This window comes from Macaca thibetana, chromosome 4 (assembly GCF_024542745.1).
Source record: "Macaca thibetana thibetana isolate TM-01 chromosome 4, ASM2454274v1, whole genome shotgun sequence".
Lineage (NCBI taxonomy): Eukaryota > Metazoa > Chordata > Mammalia > Primates > Cercopithecidae > Macaca > Macaca thibetana.
In genome coordinates, this window is record NC_065581.1 from 26556432 (window position 1) to 26572175 (window position 15744).

At 43.4% G+C, this 15744-nt stretch overlaps 1 protein-coding gene and 2 non-coding genes across 3 annotated transcripts in view; 2 read left to right on the forward strand and 1 right to left on the reverse strand.

The window, feature by feature from the left end:
* The first annotated feature begins 1865 nt into the window (after positions 1 to 1865).
* The window catches only part of ABT1 (activator of basal transcription 1), an 80530-nt gene continuing 66651 nt past the window's right edge, over positions 1866 to 15744 (forward strand). Inside the window, exon 1 of the mRNA XM_050788935.1 lies at positions 1866 to 1869. The gene's annotated coding sequence lies outside the window, so the exon portion shown is untranslated. The remainder of the gene's footprint in view (positions 1870 to 15744) is intronic.
* LOC126953977 (U6 spliceosomal RNA) lies at positions 3205 to 3312 on the reverse strand. The gene has a single exon (XR_007725447.1). It is a non-coding gene; the product is annotated as a U6 spliceosomal RNA (small nuclear RNA).
* TRNAL-CAG (transfer RNA leucine (anticodon CAG)) lies at positions 5021 to 5103 on the forward strand. The gene has a single exon. It is a non-coding gene; the product is annotated as a tRNA-Leu (tRNA).

Here is a 15744-nt window from a genome sequence, read left to right on the forward strand (position 1 = left end):
TTTGGTTTTGAAATAGAGACTCACAGCCAGGTGTGGTGGCTCACACCTGAAATCCCAGCACTCTGGGAGGCCAAGGCAGGCAGATCATGAAGTCAAGAGATCGAGACCATCTTTCCCAGTATGGTGAAACCCCATCTCTACAAAAAATACAAAAATTAGCTGGGTGTGGTGGCGTGCACCTGTAGTCCCAGCTACTCTGAAGGCTGAGGCAGGAGAATTGCTTGAACCAGGGAGGCAGAGGTTGGAGTGAGCCTAGATCGTGCCACTGCACTCCAGCCTGATGACAGAGCAAGACTCCATCTCAAAAAAAAAAAAAAAAAAAAAAAAAGGAAAAGAAAAGAAAAAGAAATAGAGTCTCACTCTGTCGCCCAGACTGGCTATTTTTTGTTTCTTTGTTTGTTTGTTTGTTTTAGAGACAGGATCTCCCTGTGTTGCCCAGGGTGGTCTTGAACTCCTGAGCTCAAGCCATCTGCCCTCCTGGGCCTTCCAAAGTGCTGGGATTACAGGCATGAGCCACTGTGCCACGCCCAGAGTATTGTTTTCAAAGACAAATCAGATTGTTATTAAAATTCTCCAATGGCTTCCCAATGCAGCCTCAGGATTAAATTCAGGCCCTACTAACACCATCTGGTCCTTGGCTCTATCTGCAGTTTCATCTCTTTCCTTATTCCTCTTCTCCAGACACAGAAGCCTTTTGTTGCTCCTTCATTCTCTCCCCATGTTCTTTGCCCTTGCTGTGCCCTCTGTGTGTCCTCTGGATATGTGTGATATGTGTTTGTCTTGCCCCCCATTTCATTCAGGTTTCTGTTCAAATGATGTCTCTAACCACCCTCTGTAAAATAGCACCCGCCTCCCACTTTTCTACTTTCTGACCTGTCACCCTGCACTACTTTTCTTTTGGGAAAACTCCTGCACAATTACTAATTTTCTTAAAAGTACTTATTAATACTTGAAACTATATGCATTTTTTAAATAGTCTTTCTTCATCACAGAGGCAAGAATCCACAAAAGCAGGGATTTTGTTTTGTTTGTAAATAAAGTACCTGGCACATATTAGTTGCTCAATAAATATCAGCCGACAGATTAAGTCATGATTATGCTCAAAGTTCAAGGAAGTTTGAAACTGACCTGGAGGTCAGGGATAGTATGGTTAAACTACATGAAAGAGATGGCTGCTGGATGTTTTCAAACACACGTGGGGACAGACCAAACCCTGCCTACCAAGTAGGCTTTTATTGACTCAGCCTCTTTGGGATTTAGCAAATAATGTATTTTAATGTTGGACATACTTAAACTAAAAAGTCATTCATGGTTTATCTGAAATTCTAATTTAACTATGTATCCTGTATTTCATTTAGTAATCTTATTTGAGAGCCCTGAGCCCTTATACCCTTTGGCTGAGTAAACCCCATGCTTCACCAGAAAACAGCTTACCTCAAGAAATTTGTATGAATACTCACTCTCTATCCTCTTCTTATCTTTCACCTAATTTTCAATTTTGTGTCTTACAATTTAGTTTTTCAATTCTAAATTTTGTTTCTTCTCACTATTCTTTAAGATTACTATAGTAGATGGTTGTACAAATACACCTGGGCCCCACCCTTGTAGTACCCTCTGCCTACACTGCCTTTGGTTTGGGCCCTGTGACTTGCTTTGGGTAATGTGAGGCAAGCAGAAGTTCGATAAGAATGTGCACACTGGGGCATGACCTCTGGGAACTGCTTTCCCATCACGTCTAGCCTCCTTGGGAATGAAAGACTTTATGAAAAGAGAGGCTTGGCATCTTGACTGAATGGCAGGCATAAATGAGCCTAGGCAAAGCCAGCCAGAGATGGGGGGGGGGGGGGGGGGTGGGGGGGGATGGGGGGGTGGGGGGAAGTTTCCTTCTTGTTGTCAAGGCTGAGGTGCAAGGGCAGTCTTGGCTCACTGCAACCTCTGCCTTCCAGGTTGAAGCGATTCTCCTGCCTCAGCCTCCCAAGTAGCTGGGATTACAGGTATGTGTCACCTCGCCTGGCTATTTTTGTATTTTTAGTAGAGATGGGGTTGAAACCCCCACTTGCTGGCCAGGTTAGTCTTGAACTCCTGACCTCAGGTGATCCGCCCGCCTTGGCCTCCCAAAGTGCTGGGATTACAGGCGTGAAGCCACCACGTCCGGCCTTAGTTTTGCTTTCCATATTTTTAACCATTTATTTATTTGAGACGGAATTTTGCTCTTGTTGCCCAGGCTGGAGTGCAATGGCACGATCTCTTCTCTCTGCAACCTCTGCCTCCTGGGTTCGAGCGATTCTCCTACCTCAGCCTCCCAAGTAGCTGGGATTACAAGCATGTGCCACCATGCCTGGCTAATTTTTTGTTGTTGTTCCTGTATTTTTAGTTGAGATGGGTTTTCACCATGCTGGCTACGCTTGTCTGGAAGTCCTGACTTCACGTGATCCACCCGCCTCAGCCTCCCAAAATGGTGGGATTACAGGTGTGAGCCACTGTGCCCGGACATTTTCAACCTTTTATAAAACTATCTAGCCAGGGCAACATAATAACAAAAAAATAAAAAACAGCCAGGCCAGCTGACGTGTGCCTGTAGTTCTAGCTACTATAATCCTTGCTCCTGTACTCCTCCTTGGGGAGTTCGAGGCTACAGTGAGCCAGCATCATGCCGCTGCTCTCTAGCGTGGGCAACAGAGCCAGATCCCATCTCAAAAAATACATATATTGTTTCTAAATTGGACTTTTCCTCTCCCACTTCTCTTTCTTTAGAGGGCAATTCTAATTTTCATTGAGGAACTAAGCTGGGATTTGTCATGAGGCCTACAGACTGCAGTTAAAATAACTACTTTATTAGAGGCCTCAGCTTCTCTATTTTATTATTTTTAAAATTTTTTATTCTTTTTGTAAAAAATGGAATGCTTTGGTCGGGCACGGTGGGTCACGCCTGTCATCCCAGCCCTTTGGGAGACTTGAGGCGAATGGATCGCCTGAGGTCAGGAGTTCAAGACCAGCCTGGCCAACATGGTGAAACCCCGTCTCTACTAAAAATACAAAAATTAGCCGGGTATGGCGGCGGGCGCCTTTAATCTCAGCTCCTCGGGAGGCTGAGGCAGGAGAGTTGCTTGAACCCAGGAGGCGGAGGTTGCAGTGAGCCAAGATCCCGCCACTGCACTCCAGCCTGGGCGACAAGAGCGAGACTTTGTCTCAAAAAAAAAAAAAAAAAAAAAAGAATGCTTCACAAATTTGCCTGTCATCGTTGTGCAAAGGCCGTGCTAATCTTCTCTGCATTGTTCCAGTTTTAGTGTAAGTGCTTGCCGAAGGGAGCACAGCTCTGTCCATTTTATTTCATGTTTCTTGGGCTCACTGCCCCATTATGGTGTAAGCCCTTCGATGGTGGAGCTTCTTCTGTCTGTTTACTGTTGGATCACCAGCACCTAGAACTCTGCCTGGCACATAGTGGGTACCCAATAAATATTTCCGGTATGTTGGATGAATGAATTGCCTCTCTCCTTTCTTGTCTCCAAAGTTGGTATCCACCAGTATACCACCCTGTGAAAACAGCAGAGGTGACTGCATTTTAGAGGCCTTGCAGAGGACTTATTAAACACTTACTGTGGGATTCTATCCCCATAACTTCTTAATTTGCTTATTTATATTTTTAAAATCAACAAATAAAGATATATATATTTATGATGTACGAAATGATGTTTTGTTCTATGTGTACATTGTGGGAAGGCTAAATCAAGGTAATTAACATATCCATTACATCACATACTTATCTTTTTCTTTTTGTGGCGAGAACATTTAAAATCCACTCTCTTAGCAATTTTCAAGTATTCAATAACGTTGTTATTAACTGTAGTCACCATGTTGGACATAGCACAACTTCTGAATTGGTAGGCCTGGGAAGAACAGAATTTGCCTCTAATTGATTCCCTGGAGATGGGAATTTAATGCTTAATTTAAGGGATTAAGCATTGTATTCGATCAATTGAACTCACGATGAAACTATTATAGATGTCTAAGAAAGCTGTTTCTAATGTCCACAGAAGCAAAATGACTTATCTAAGATTCTCCAGGTAGTTAGTGACCAGTTCTAGTGCTGTCTGAAATTCGTATTCAGGTCCCCCGACTTCCAGTCAGTGATATTCCGACCCATGGCATCCTGACTGCTAACCCTTGCTAAGAACATTTGAAGTAGGTCACCTCTGACCTTTGTTTAAGTTTAGAAAAGTTGTGCTAGAGGCCTTCTATCAAGTACGCGCTGCACCGTGTTTAGTAAAATACATAAGCTACTCCCCATTTTTGTTGCTGTTGTTTTTGCTTCGGCGTTTTAAAGTTTTTATTACAGTATAACATCCACACCGAAAACTACACAAATCCTCCATAAACTCCGACCGAGAGGCAAGACAAGCCAGCCTACCCACGCTCCCCGCCCACTCCACCCGCCCCGCCAACAGTAACCACGTGCTGGGAGATTTGCAGCAGAACGCAAAGAGGAGGGACCAGCGAGCACCTTGTTCCAGCAAAAAACTGGAGTAAGCCTAAAACTTCCTGGGAGTTCAGTGTAAATTTAAGCCAGGTAGTCTAGCAATGTCGAGTTCAACAGGATTGCCATTATTTTAACTAGAATTCAGTTGAGAGTAGGGCGCGATCGGGCGATCGCCGTCTTCCGCTGCAGTCACTCGGCCCCGAGCTTGCTCACGCCCGCCCCTCGCTCCGCCCCGCCCCGCTGCTCCCCGCCCCGCCCGCCGCCGCCCTCCCCGCGCAGCCTGCGAGCGACTTGGCGTTCCCTCGGGAGGCGCCGCTCTGTGGCCCAGACAACCAGTCCTATGCAGTGCTTCAACTCCGGATCGCCGTCCGAGGCAGTTCGTGGAGTGGCGGCTTACCTTTTAACCCAGTAATGCCCATATCTTGAGAAAAAGAGAAACAAGGGGGTGGGCAGGGGTGGGGACTGAGGGGGCAGGTGGAGGGGGAACGAATAGGCTTTAGATAGAGACAGAAATGAGTGCTGAGCAGACAGTGCAACACGGCAGTCAGGATGGCCGAGCGGTCTAAGGCGCTGCGTTCAGGTCGCAGTCTCCCCTGGAGGCGTGGGTTCGAATCCCACTCCTGACACTTGCTAGTTTTAGTTTTTCGAGTATAAGTGTACGGTAAGTTTTCCTACCTGCTCTTTTAAAAAATAAATTTTCCGAGTTCCGGAATAAAAGCGCTCTGTTTTTATTAGCCACTGCAAGGACAGCAAAAAGTACTCTGTACTCAGAAAATAATTTCAGAACCTACTGGTGTTTTGAGATCTCACGTCCTTTCCCTGTTTCTCCTCTGTCTCTAGTTGTCTTTCCCTCTCCCTCCTTCACATGCAGAGTTGAATGAATGTTACTCTTCAGTTCATGGCTCATTATCATTACTGTAGGGCTCTTCTTTATTTAGTTATAGATTTCTTTTTAATTCCCTTTCCTCAGTCTCATTCCCCACCTCATCCTGACTCCCCATAAGAAATCACTGCAAGAGTTCCGGTCCGGCAGAGAGCGCGGAGAGACGCTGAGCGCGGCCCCGCTCCTCCTGGGCCTCCCAGGCCCTCTGGCCCCGGGTCGGCGGGTGAGCTAGGGGACCCCGAGACAGGCCGCGCCCTCTGCCCTGCAGATACGGGAGGCCTCTGCTGTGACTGGGCCCAGGCCTTGAAGCGGCGTTGAACCTCTCTTCTCCACCCTACCTCGGTGACTGATGGCGGCGTTGGCCTCTCCCAGCCCGTACCCCGCCGGCCGTCGGGTCTCCCGGCCCAAGCGTGCCGGGCGTGGCGGCGGGAGTGCCGGGCCGGGAAGCATGCCGGCCGCTCGAACGCTGCGCGGCGGAGGCCGTTAAGGCGTGGAGGGCCCGGGAAGGCGGCCTAGGGACGCAGGCAGGCTCGGCCGCCTCTTTAGGCCACGGAACCGCCAGATCTGGGTCCCGGGTGACCTCTCTGTCGCCGTTGGGCGAGACCTACCTAGTCCTGACGACAACGGACAAAGGCCTTAACGGGCCTGCGAGGTGAGCTAAGTCCCGAACGACAACGGGTGGAACGGTTAGCGGATATCGGGCGGTTGGTCTTCGTACTACCAGACCTCGCTGTCGGAAGAGAGAAATGGTAGAATGACAGGCCACGTTTGGCCCATTGGAAATGCCCACCACCCTCTGGGAAGATTTACTGGCCGTTATGGAAGGCCTGTGTATATAATATGAAAAAGCTGCTCTCAACTCCACCCTAACCTTTTAATAGAAAACATTTGTCACATCTAGCCCTTCTAGATGGAAAGAGGTTGCGGACGTATGATAGAGTTAGAAAGTCACACATCTTGTAAATTCTCATTTATTTAAAAGAAATCGTAGAAAATACATGTCTTCTGGAAATGACTTTTGGAAATGGAGTTGTTAGACGGCCTCTAGAAGCGATACGTCCACGTTTGTTCAGTGGGTTAGATGACATGGAGCTGGAAGACCCGAAAAGGAAGAAAAGAAGGTTCTATGCTAGACTGGTCATATTTAGAAGATATTTTCGTATTCTATCCAGTATTTTGTGTGCATTTTATTCCTCACTACTGTGTATATAGTTGACAATGCTAAGCTTTTTGAAATGTCTATTCTTTTTAGATATTCTGATATATGTTAGAATTAGAGGTAGTAAAATCACATTTTGTAAATATCTTTTTGTTATAATTCATAGAAATGTTGTTTTTTGGGGGAATGGCCAAATCACCTCTTGAGTAATACTCATTGTGTTTGTGCAGTGGTTCAGGGGAACAGAGAGGAGGGGAGGTGCAGAGAGCTGTATGCCATCCTACTTACAGTGAGGCAGGATGAATCACTATGTCTGTGCATTTTGTTTTACTTATCTGTGTGTATAGTATACATAAAGGACAAATGAGTCCTAATTTACAACATCTAGTCTTTCTGGATGTTAAAGAGATTGCCAGTGTATGACAAAAGTAGAGTTTGTAAACTAATATATTTTGTACATTTTGTTTTACAAGTCCTAGGAAAGATTGTCTTATGAAAATTTGAGCATTCTTGCCCACTGGGTTGATGGAGATAGGAAGGGTTATTGGCCAGAATGTTCACATTTGGAAGACTCTTTCATATTATAACTGTTGTTACATGTTTGCAGTTTATTCAAGACTGCTGTGTACATAGTGGACAAATTAACTCCTTACTTGAAACATCTAGTCTATCTAGATGTTTAGAAGTGCCTGGTGTATGTTAAATGTAGAGGCAGTAAAATACCACTTTGTAAATATCTTTTTGCTAAAATTCACAGGAAATGCTTTTGGAAATTGAATTGCGAAGCCACCTTTGTAAGCAGTATAGTACTGTCTATACTTGTTCAATGGTTTAGAGGAGGTGGGAGGGAAGAAATTGCAAAAGATAATATGCTGGTGTGTTCATACTTGGACATTTTCAGACACCATTTTTCTGTATGTTTTGTGTGTTTTGTTTTGCTGTGTATATAGTGTATATAATGGACAAATAGTCCTAATGTTTCAACATCTAGTCTCTTGGTGTTAAAGAGGTTGCCAGTGTATGACAAAGTAGTAAAATTAGCATATTTTGTATATTTTGTGTTGAAATTCATAGGGAAACTTGTCTTCTGTAATTGACTTTTGCATAGGAATTTGTTCGACAATCTTTAAGCATTACACGTGCCTGTGCTTGTCCACTGGATTGAAGGCAGAGAAGGAAGAGTAGAGGGAAGGATTCAAGGCCGAAATGGTCACATTTAGAAGATAGCTCAGATGATAACCATTGTTATGTGTGTGCAGTTTTATTTAACAGTGCTGTGTACGTGGTAGACAAGTTATGAAATGTCTAGTCTTTAGATATTTGGAAGTGCTTGATGTATTTTAAAGTAGTATTAGAATAACACTTTTTGTAAATAGCTTTTAAAAACTGATGGGAAATGCTGTTTGGAAGTGGAATTGTTGAACCACGTGGGAGGTGGGAGGGAAGAAATTGCAAAAGGTTTTGCCATTGTTTATTAGAACATTTCAGCTTAATCCATTGCCTATATGTTACATGCATTTCATTTAACTTTGCTATACTGTATATATTGTGTATATACTGGACAAATGAGTCCTGATTTTATAATATCTGGTCTGTAGCTATTAAATAGGTTGCCAATGTATGACAAAAGTAGAGTTAGTAAACGCATTTTGTACATTTTGTTAAAATTCATAGAGAGGCTGTCTTCTAAAAAGGACTTTTGGAAGTGAAATAACGTCAGCTTGAAGTGACACATGTGCCTATATCCACCAGTTTGGTGGTGGAGAGGAGTTGGAAGGAATGAAGGGTTCTAGACCAGAATGTTCCTATTTAGGAAACACTTTCACATATAACCATTGTTACATGTGTGTAGTTTATTCCGTAGTGCTATGTATATAGTGGACAAACTTAAGTCCTTATTTGAAACATCTCGTCTTGCTAGATGTTTAGAAGTACACAAAGTATGTTAAAAGTAGATGTAGTAAATAACACATTTTGTAGTTATCCTTTTGATATGAAATATTGTCTTGGAAATTGAACAATTCTCTGAGAAGTACACATTATGATATTTGTGCTGGTTCAGGGTAAAGGAGGAGCACAAAGTACAAAGGGCTTTCTACTGGTGTCCAGTGTGTTTATGATGAGGCACATTGACCATTGTCCCTTAGGTCTGCATTTTTATTTACTGTGCTGTGTATATAGTGTATATAAGCAGACGTAGGAGTCCTAATTTACATTTAGTCGATGTTAAAGATGTTGCCAGTGTATGACAAAAGTAAAGTTAGTAAACGAATACATTGAGTACACTTTGTGTTAAAATTCATAGGGAACATTTCTTAAAAACAGAAGTGAAATTGTTAAAATCCCCCCTAAGCATTACAGATGGCTTATAGCTGTCAACAGGGTTGGTAGAGGTCAGAAAGGGAAGGGTTCTAGGCCAGAATATTCCTATTTAGAAGATACTCAAATTATAGTCTATGTTATGTATAGATACCATTTATTCAATGCTACTGTATATATAATGGAAAACTTCAGTGCAGTTTGAAACACCTAGCCTTTCTAGGTGTTTAAAAGTGCACAACAGCCAGGTGCAGTGGCTCACACCTGTAATCCTGGCACTTTGGGAGGCCTAGGCAGGCGGATCACAAAGTCAAGGGACTGAGACCATCCTGGCCAACACGGTGAAACCCCATCTCTACAAAAATTAGCTGGTCATGGTAGCGCGTGCCTGTAGTCCCAGCTACCTGGGAGGCTGAGGCAGGAGAATCGCTTGAACCCGGGAGGCAGAGGTTGCAGTGGGTGGAGATTATGCCACTGTATTATCCAGCCTGGCAACAGAGCAAGACTCTGTCTCAAAAAACAAAACAAAACAAAACAAAACAAAAAAAAACGGTGCACAACATGGGTTAAAAGTAGAGGGTTAAAGTAACACGCCTCTAAGCATTTGTTTTCAGTACTTCTAGGAGTGGTTGCATTTGGGAATGGAACTGTTAAAACTTGATGCTTAGGAGTGTATGCTGACTATTCATTGGGTAGTGAAGTAGAGGAGGGGAGGAGGTATGCAGGGAGAACGGTTCTGTGCCCCTGAGTTAGATTAGTTCAGATAGTCTAACCATTGTTCTATATGTGCATTTTAGTTAATATTGTGTATTAAAGGATAAACAACTCTTAATGCTCAAAGTATGTTAAAAATAGGTGTAGTGAATCCATCCCTTTGGGAATGTCCTTCTGTTAGTTTTTAGGAAAGCCTGTCTTCTGGGAGTGACCTTTATTAGTCCACCTCTTGGAGCTAGACGTCCTATACTTAGTTACTGGGGATGGTGGAAGAGGGAGAAGAGGAAGGGTGAAGGGAAGGGCTCTTTGCTAGTATCTCCATATCTAGAAGATGGTTTTAGATGATAACCACAGGTCTACATGAGTATTTTTAGTAAAGTGCCTGTGTTTATTGTGGACAAAGTTTATTATTTTGCAACATCTAACCTTTATGAATGTCTGAGGTGACAACATATGATAAAAACTAGAGCTAGTGGGCCGGGTACGGTGGCTCACGCCTGTAATCCCAACACTTTGGGAGGCCGAGGCAGGTGGATCACAAGGCTAAGAGATCGAGAACATCCTGGCCAATGTGCCGAAACCCCGTCTCTACTAAAAATACAAAAATTAGCTGGGCGTGGTGGCGCGCACCTGTGGTCCCCGCTACTCAGAAGGCTGAGGCAGGAGAATCGCTTGAACCTGGGAGGCGGATGTTGCAATGAGCCGAGATCGCGCCACTGCACTCCAGCCTGGGCAACAGAGTGAGACTCCATCTCAAAAAAAACAAAAAACAAAAACTAGAGCTAGTGAATTAGCCAATTTGTAAACACCTTTGTTATAATTGATAGAAAAGATGCATCTTGGACATGGAATTGTTAAACCACCTCTGAGCAGTATATTTCAGGACTTGTTCATTAGGTTGGCAGCAGAGGGGCAGAAGGAAGTATACAGGGAGAGAGAGATGTATGCAGATGTGTCCATATGTGTCCTTATTTACATTTTGATGATAGCCATTGATGTATGCATCTCTTTTGGCTGTACTATAGGAATACATTAAGTAAGTTAATGGAAATATACCTTGCTTATATTATAATGGTATAGCTCTGCTAATGAATTCTCTTAGAAACATTATATTTAGTGTATTCTGTTGCTGTATGTTTCATTTTAAATTGAGCATTAAGGGAATGCAGCATTTAAATCAGAACTCTGTCAATGCTTTTATCTAGAGGCATGTTTTTATCTAGAGGCATTTTTGTCTTCTATGAAATTTTTGTCCCAAGACAGGCAGGATTACATTTTTTTTTTTAACAGATTGAGTTGGTGTAGTGTATTCTTGGTTATCAAAATACTCGCATAGCTTTGGGATTTTGAAAAATATTCATGATGTGTGAAAAATCATGATACATACTGTACGATCTCAGTCCCCTAAGATTGGATGTTGTGCCTACACACGCAAAGGACCTAGAAGAACATGTCAAACAATAAACTGCTTGTGATTGTGAATGACTTTGTTCTTTGCTTCTTGTGGTTTTCAGTTTCCTATAATGCACATATTAACATATTAACTTTTAAAAATACAGGTTGTTTTAAAAGCCTGTTTAAAAGAAAAAAGAAATCACTGGAAAAGGCATCCTTTTCTTTGTATATGCTTTTGTAGAACAGTTATGATTGGTTTGGGTGAATGTGTTTTTAATTTACATAAGTGGTACTGTGTCATAGATCTCTTTCTTATTCCATTAGTACTGCAGTTTTGAGTTATGTTGCTGTGTGTACATCTAAACCAATTATTTTAATTGCTGCATAGAGGTCTGCAATGTGAAGTCACCTACTCTCCCACTTTACCACTACAAATAAGGGTTCCATCAATGAACATCTTCGTACATTTCAATTATGAGGCTGTGTAAGATTTTCCTTGAGATACAGCAGGAACACATTGCAGGTCATGAGATCTGACAATCTACTAATTTTGCAGTTCAGAACAGGACCTGGGACCCAGGGAGCATGATGTAGACACACAGAAGTTCATGTTTAATGACATCTCCAGAAATATTCCTCAAATTCAAGTTTCCTGATGTTCAGCCTGATTATCTTGAGCATTAATAGCTACCATTAGAAACATGAATAGGCAATGTTTCTATTTTGAGCTCATAATTTACTGCAAAGCTTCAATCAAAAACCTCAGATGACTGGAATTTTCTCTTCATCATTCCTTTTTAAAAAAGAAATTCAATCTGATTACCAAGTTACCAAAGCAGAATATAGAGTGAATCTGTTTTATGATCATTGATATTCAAAATTTTTCTGCTAAAATTTCTCTCCTAAAACTCTCAAAATTCACAAAAAGATTCAAGCATGCACTAAAAGAAAAATGAATTGATATGTGTTAGAAAGATCATCATCAACAAGGCTAGAAAAGAATAAAGTTCCCTCTTATTGCCCAAGTATTCACTCCACATATTCACTCCATTTCTGCCTACCCTGACATTCTGATCAAACATGGCTTTGAATCCCTCCTTCAGAGGTGGCAACATAAGACAAAGGAAGAAATGGCAAATAGGTGTACCACCTAGGGTAGCAGAAAAAACACTTAAAGGTGCTTGGAAGGCCAGCAGATTAGTCGAATTCAGTTCAGGCTGCCTAGGCCCATCTCTGGATGCTGCCGCTTGTCGCCTACTTACCTTCCAGGAAAGTGACTTTGCATCCTTGTGCCTCAGTGCCCTTCTCTTTAAAACAGAGGAAATAATTGCACCTTTCCTTATAACTATGCAGTAAGGATTACATGACTTGGAATATGTAAAAAGCTTAGAAGAGTGTCTGGCAAATAACAAATGCCTGGTACATTGTATTTTTTTTTTTCATAATTGAGTACCTGCTTGTATTAGGGTCCTTCAGAAATACCGAACTAATAGTCTATCTATCTATTAACTATGTATGTATGTATGTATGTATGTATCTATCTATCTATCTATCTATCTATCTATCTATCTATCTATCTATCTGTGCCTGTCTATCGAGAGAGAGACAGTAATTTATGATAAAGAATTGGTTCACACAATTATGGAGGAGGCTGAGAAGTCCCACAATCTGCCATTTGCTAGCTGGAGTCCCAGAAAAGCAGGTCGTATAATTCAGTCTGGATCTGAAGGCCCGAAAGCCCCAGGAGTCAATGATGTAAATCCCAATCCCAATCCAAGAGCAGGAGGAAAAAAATGAGATGTCAAGCAGTGGGATAGGGGGAGAAGAGGCGAATTCCTCCTTCCTCAACCTTTGTTCTATTAAGGCCCTCAGCGAATGGGAGAGATCATACCGGGGAGGGCAATCTACTTTACTGAGTCCCTGATTCAAATGATAATCTCATCCAGAAACACCCTGAGATAAGTTCTCGCTCTGTCAACTAGGCTAGAGTGCAGTGGCGCAACCAGGGCTCACTGCAGCCTCGATCTTCTGGGCTTAAGCATTCCTCCCACCTCAGTCTCATGAGTAGCTGGGACTACAGGTGTGTACCACCACACCTAACTAATTTTTTATTTTTTATTTTTTTTTGTAGCGACATGAGGGTCTCACTATGTTGACCAGGCTGGTCTCAAACTCCTGGGCTCAAGCGATCCTCCTATCTTGGCCTCCTCCCAAAGTGCTGGGAGTATGGGCATGAGCCACCAAGCCCAGCCAGAAACAATGTGTAATCTGAGTATCTAATGGACCAGTCTAACTGACACATAATATTAATCAACACACTGCTGTTGGCCAGGCCCTGTGCTGGTCTCTGGAGATACAGCAGTGAAGAAGACAGGCACAGCCCCTGCCTTGGGAAGTAAACAGGCTAGCTCAGATAGATATGAAGCAAGTAGATGAGCATTGCTGCTTAGAATGCAATGGGAAACACAGTCCCTTCTAGTTCCACCTGCCCATAGGAGAACCTCAGCAGCCGAGCTAGAGGCCCTACTTAATCCACAACTTGTAAATTCAAATGCTATCCAAACTACTTCGGTAAGGCATTGTCTTTTTAAAAGAAAGCATGAAACACCTGACACTTATCAACTGCCAAGTCCAATGTTCTCTAGCTATCTCCAGACAAAAAACAGTTTTAAGACTTGCACATACCCTCACCTAACTACCTTCCACTTCTCTGAACTGCGCATTCTCTTCCTCACCTTTAGTTACACAGTATTTCCTTTGCCCAGAGCGTCTATTCCATTCCTTCTCCCACATCTACCCTCTTGCCTTGATAAGTTCTATGTCTCCCTCGTGGCTCAGTGCGGGTATCACTTCTTCCATAAAGTCTTCCTTCCACCTTCGCCCAATCAGGGTTTTTGTTTGTTTTTCTGTTTTGTTTTGAATTTTTCAGCCTCAACCTCCTGAGCTCAAGAGATCCTTCCGCTTCAGCCTTCCGAGTAGCTAGGGCTACAGGTACACACCATTATGCCAGGCTAATTTATTTTATTTTATGTAGAGATGGTGTCTTGCTATGGACTATGTTGCCCAAGCTGGTCGTGAGCTCCTGGCTTCAAGTGATCCTCCTACCTTAGCATCCCAAAGTGCTGAGACTACAGAGGTGATCCCCACTGCACCCAGCCCCAACACAGGTTTGTTTCCAAATGTAACTGCAGGCCTAAGCAGTGGCCCACGCCTGTAATCCCAACACTCTGGAAGACCTAGGCCAGAGTATGGCTGGAGCCCAGGAGTTGGAGAAGAGCCTGAACAATATTATGAAACCTTATCTCTATAAACAAAACACAAAAATCACCTGGACGTGGTGGCAAACACGTAGTGGCACACACTGGTAGGCCTAGCTATTCAGGAGACTGAAGCAGGAGGATTTCTTGAGACCAGGAGTTCAAGACTGCAGTGAGTTAGGATTGTGCTATTGCACCCGAGCCTGGGCAACTGACCCAAACCCTGTCCCTAAAAAAAAAATAAATAAATAAGCAAATGTGGGGCTGAGTGTAGTGGCTCATGCCTGTAATCCCAGCACTTTGGGAGGCCGAGGCAGGTGGATCACTTGAGGTCAGGAGTTCGAGACCAGCCTGGCCAACATGGTGAAGCCCGTCTCTACTAAAAATACAAAAAGTAGCCGGGCGTGGTGGTGGGTGCCTGTAGTACCAGCTACTCGGGAGGCTGAGGCAGGAGAATCGCTTGAACCTGGGAGACAGAGGTTGCAGTGAGTTGAGATCACGCCATTGCACTCCAGCCTGGGCAACAGAGAGAGACTCCATCTCTAAATAAATAAACAAATAAATAAGCAAATGTGGCTCAAAGCACCCTGTACTCCCAATGGTATTACATCACACTATACTATAACTGCCATTAAATTGTTTTCCCCTCCCATTAGCCTCTTCACCCATGTGTGATCAGCATGGTAACTGCCACATAATTGGTCATTGACAAATAGCCACTCACTAGACAAACAAGCATCTGATTGCAAACCGTTTCCACTTTTACATATAAATTGTTTCCATGATTTATCCATTTATGGAGAGCTAGGAAGACATAGGCTTTTGGGAAAGATGGTGAGACTCATCACCTGGAATATTCAATAGCTTCAGTAGCCAGTACCACTACTGCCAACTCAGTAGTAGAGACCATGCAATCTGTTGAGGGCCACTTGGCTACAAGCCTCCTATAAAGGTATTTCTGGAGCTGACAGAGCAGGAGAGTGGAAATGAGGCAGGGTTGGTAAGGGAATGAATTAGTGATTTAGTGTTGACATCTGCACCAGTGATCCAGCCTGTCTTATCATTTGAGGGAAGTTTGTATCTGGGCCTAGGGAAAAAGAACAGAAGATGGAAGGCTCTAGTGAAAAAAAAAAGAGTCTGCCTGTCCATTGCTGCTTGATGTTTGTAAAGAAAAGTGGGGAATTGGCCGGTGCGGTGGCTCAGGCCTATAATCCCAGCACTTGGGAGGCCAAGGAGGGCAGATCACTTGAGGTCAGGAGTTCGAGACCAGCCTGACCAACATGGTGAAACCCCATCTCTACCAAAAATACAAAAATTATCTGGGCATGATGGTGGGCGCCTGTAATCCCAACTACTCAGGTGGCTGAGGCAGGAGAATCACTTGAACCCTAGAGGCAGAGTTTGCAGTGAGCCGAGATCACACCATTGCATTCCAGCCTGGGTGACAGAGCGAGGCTCGGTCTCAAAAAAAAAACCACAAAAAAGAAAAGTGGGGAATTAAGCTGCAGAATGGGAGTAGAAAGTCTCCATAAAAGTAGAG